We start from the raw sequence: 4969 nt of genomic DNA on the forward strand, positions 1-4969 counted from the left end.
GATAGAATTTATTTCCGTAATTTAATCGATTATAGTAAGTAGAGACGTATATTCGGAATTTAAAATCTATAGATTCAAGTTTTAAGTATTTAACCAACTTATTTTTAAAAATATTTAGAAGTCATATCTATTATTTCTTGTATTTTTTTATTCATCTCTTCACGTAAATTCAAATTCTGCATTGAAAATTTTGAATTTAGGTTGAACCCGACAGGTTAAATGCCATATTTTCTAGATTAAGTAGGCTTACTTATAATGAAAAGTAAATAATTATAATAATTCTTTCACGTTGTCGATGTATAGAACTCTAAATTTTATTGTGAAAAAAGAAGAAGAAAATTACAATTAGGAAAAAACAATTTCTCACAAAGAAATTTAATTTTCAACATCCTTTGCCAACTTCTTGAACAAAAGCTTTTAGATACACTTATGAAGATCCACCTTCTTTCACAACTTCCCTTGTCTATGCTTTCCATTTTTGTGCATTATTTCTCATTTCTTGTCTTTTTTCTCCACCATCCATTACAATTTCTATGCACCTTTTTATCTCTTCACTCTCAACCACACCATCTTCATTCATTCTCATCTTGACACCTGTCTTCCAAACATCTTAAATAAACTTTGCATTAGCTCCTTGATCTGTCCAATGAGGAAATGCCACTATAGGCACGCCTGACGACAAACTTTCTATAGTCAAATTCCATCCACGGTGTGAGATAAAGCATCCTAAAGATGGATGTGTTAGGACTTCAAGTTGTGAACACCATGGTACTATTTGTTGTTCGTCTTGTATTCCCAAGATACATAGAACAAAACTTTGAAGAACTTGATAAGACACAATATCCTTTAAAAACATTTTCACAACTAGAAAATTAAAACTAGTAGAGAAACTAGAATCAGAAACAAATTAGATAAAATATACGATATTTTTTTTTTCCTTAAAGAAGAATTGTTGTCAATCTGTGTTTAAAGAATCTTACTGATTCCAACAAACTTTACAGAAACACGAAGTTACCAAAGTTTAATGAACCAGTGAAGAACAAAAGAACATAAATTAATTCACAAATCTAAAATCTGTAACACATACCAGAATCTGGAAAAGCAGAAAGAAGATCAAGCCCAATGAATGCACAGTGTCCCCTTAAGGAAATTATTCCCCTCTAGTATCCGAGGTTTGATTTGGAATATGTCCTCCCAGGATAGAATGATCTCAATCACCAGTGTATTGATACCCAAAACGCTGGTGTCAACGAGCCACTCAACGGCAGTAAAGTACACTTAGAATACTAGATTTAGTAGTAGAAGAAGAAGTTCAGAAAATTCATTCATAAAATGAGAGGAAATCCCTCAATTTATAGAAAACAAAGGGTAGTATGAAAAGGTTCTTAATGTGCTTTACCGGAAAGGTCACAAACCTTTGGAAAAGTCACAATCTTTCGGAAAGGTCACCACCTTTCACAAAAGTCACAACTTTTCATAAAAGTCACAACTTTTCATAAAAGTCGCAACTTTTCATAAAAGTCACAACTCTTCATAAAAGTCGCAACTGTTCATCAAAGTCACAACTCTTCATAAAAGTCGCAACTCTTCATTAAAGTCACAACTCTTCATAAAAGTCGCAACTCTTCATTTTCCATTCACACCTTTAAAAAACCCAACACTATTTTCCCTTGCTTCTCTAATTCCAACATGCAACTTAATTTCTCTTCTTCTTTTCCTACTTCTTTCATTTTATTTTATTTTTTATCTCTTATTACCCATAAGAATGGCCTTTTAATATATATCAACCTTTTTTTGATCTCCTCCTTTTAGTTTTTTGATAAGTTCAATAGACTCCCAAATGAGATATAAACAATTGATGATTTAGGCTCTGTGTTTAACCATTCCATGTAGTCATCATTTGACTTTTGAAAAAGATCACCACCAAATGAAGACAACAAGGAATCTTTTCCATCCATGAATGATGAAGGAATTAATGATCCAATTCCGATTAAATTGTATTTTTCAATAGCTTTGAATGGCTCTAGCTCTAATGCATCAAATGTATTCACAAGTACCTTTGGATTTTCTTCACCATCTAATGTTTCTAGTTGCTCTTTAAATGTTGGTAGAGCAAAACTATATTTATCATCTTTAGGGCTAGATGAAACTATAAAAGAAGGAAGATCTTGGCTTTTTAGTAATGGAAGCCTTGGTAATTGGATACTCCAATTTGGATCATTTGAGCTACACTTCATTTCATCCTCATTGCCATTAAAGTAATAGTAGTATATGTCTAGCACAGTTAGTAGTTGAATTCATAGTAACGCGGGCGGGATGTGGAGTTCACACGCTACCTTAGCTGTCCTAGGTAGCAGAAGATTGTAGATGAGGGATGTGACAGGACGTCCCTTATCTAAACTCTTCAGAATGATATTTCTTAATGTTTGGGACCCATAACTTCCTATCTCCGACATATAACGTTTAGAATCATCTACGTCAGACTTGAAACCATCGTCAAATCCATCAGAGAATGCCACCAAGTTTAAGCCCTTGGGTGCGGTGGAAGCTGCGGTGTTCGCCATACAATCAATGTTTGTTCCTTAATTACTTTTTCTGAAACCGTAGAAAAAGAACCATAAAAATAATTTGTCTTCTTTAAATTTTTTGTGTTTCTTTATTTGCCTTTATAATTACGCAAAATTGAGAAAGAGCAAATACAATTCAGGTAATAATCTCCTTTTGAAACTCTTATTAATAAGTGACAGTTGGGAGGACCAACATCGCATCAAACATTTGTACGATTAGCAATATAAATTGTACCAAATTTTACGTAAGATGTATTATAAAAATTTAACCATTTTTATATAAGCTAAAAAGAGAGGGACAAACAAAGCAACAAAAATTGTACGATACAACTCCAACAAAGACAACAAAGAAGGACATTTTTGTAATAAAGCCATGTGTTGTTATTTAGTACAATTTGTTTTGGCAAAAGGGAAATATATATATAGTAATTACGTACTGGACATTACGTTATCGCTATTAGTACCTGCGATTACAAATAGGTTACCAAAACGAGCTAACTTATTACAGGTAGACCATACTACTATTTTAATAGAAGATGCTCCAACTTGATCAGCTTGTTGCTTCTTTACTATATAAGGACGAGCTAGGAGGATACGTGGATTATTGGTTTGTGTTAGCTTGCAACCTAATCTGGACAAAACGTCGGCAACCTTGTTCCCTTGGCGGAGGCTATGGCGCACCACTGGACTCTCCAACTTCTTCAATATTGACCTGCAATGTAGAACAATGGAACTATAAGTTGGTTGCATCTTTTCTAGGAGTTCTATGGCCTCAACGGAATCAGTTTCGACTTCAATAGGGCTAAAATTATAAGAGTGAGCAATGTTTAAGCCTGTAAGGAGGGCTTCCAGTTCTGTCATAGTATGGTTGTGACTATAACTTTTTTTGTGGAAGCCCATTCTCCACTTTCCAGTGGCGTCCCGAATGACACCACTGATCCCACCATTTTTCTTCTGTTTTGATAAGGCACCATCAATGTTAAGCTTGTAAAAACCGATAGGGGAAGGGAACCATTTGACGTGGATATCTACTGTAGCATTATGATTGCTAGGGGACTGACTGTGGGTAATGTATTCAATGATTTTTTCTTTGACCGTGGAGGAAAGGGTGATGTCGCTTTTACCGTTATGGGTGTTATGGTTTCTGTTGAGCCAGAGATGCCAAAGGGCAAAGGGAAGAAGTTTAATCCATTTATACAAACCATGGTCATAAGGAGGGTTCAAATCCTTGAGAGTGAGGAGCCAAAGATTTTACTGGAAAGGGATTTGGGAAATGTTGATGCCTAAATCTAGCCAAAACTTACGGGCAATATGACAATCGAAGAAGATATGGGTAATAGTTTTGAGAGAATGACGACAAATTGGACAAGAGGGGTTGGTATCGACACCAATACGGTGTAGGTAAGTACGACTGGGTAAGCGACCTTGAGAGCACAACCAAAGGAAGACTTTGAGCTTCTCCAAGGTTTTAAGTTTCCAAATCCAAGAAAAAATGCAAGGTTGATGACTGGGAGGGGTGATGATCCTTTGGATAGATTTAGTGGTGAAGATACCATTGCTATTGAGGGCCCAGTGGGGTTGGTCAAGATCGCCCAAATCTTTATTACGGCGAATTCCGGAGGCTTGGAGAATTAAAGGGGCTGGGACCACGAAGGAAATTTTTTTACCAGTCCCAACCCTCTCCATTCCAAAGAGAAGATAAATTGAGGCGATCCTCGCCTTGTTTCAGGAGGCCATGAAGGATAGCTCTGAGAGGGGGGGTTTCTGGGATCCATCGATGATTCCATATGTTGATAGAAGTACCAGTTCCAGGGTTCCACGCAGTAGCTTAGGAACAAATTCTTCCTCCGATGAGGATGTTCTTCCAAATGAAGGAATGAGAAGAAGTCACAGGCCTAGAGTGTTACCGGTGAATCAATGTGTGAGCCCAAAGAGAGGTGTGATTAGTATAAAGCCGCCAGGCGAGGCTGGTAAGGATAGTTTTATTATCTTCCCATTACTTAATCTAACAAAGCATACAATCAATGCTTGTTGAAACCGTAGAAAAAGGACCATCAACATAATTTGTCTTCTTTAAATTTTTTGGTGTTTCTTTAATTTGCCTCTTTAATTATGCAAAACTGTGAAAGAGCAAATACAATTCAGGTAATAATCTCTTTTTGAAGTTCAAATTTGAGCCATTTTATTCGATTATTGCTCTGTTTTAGTTTTTTCTTTGTCAATCAGTTAGCTTTTATTCAGTATCGAGATTTGGGAGTTTGTTGTAGCTGTAATTTGAGTTTCTCTTCACTCTTATACTTTCTTTAATTTAATCCTTTATGGTGCTATGATTTTGGAAGATATATGGTGGTTTTCTTATTAGGTTTATGTTTTTTGGACTCTGTTTTGCTTGTAACTGTATG

At 35.7% G+C, this 4969-nt stretch overlaps 1 pseudogene; it reads right to left on the minus strand.

Annotated features, from left to right (window-relative positions):
- Positions 1-382: 382 nt before the first annotated feature.
- LOC125866171 (UDP-glycosyltransferase 75C1-like) lies at positions 383-2564 on the minus strand (annotated as a pseudogene).
- Between the last annotated feature and the right edge of the window lie 2405 nt (positions 2565-4969).

Source organism: Solanum stenotomum, chromosome 5, assembly GCF_019186545.1.
Source record: "Solanum stenotomum isolate F172 chromosome 5, ASM1918654v1, whole genome shotgun sequence".
In the NCBI taxonomy this organism is placed as follows: Eukaryota; Viridiplantae; Streptophyta; class Magnoliopsida; order Solanales; family Solanaceae; genus Solanum; species Solanum stenotomum.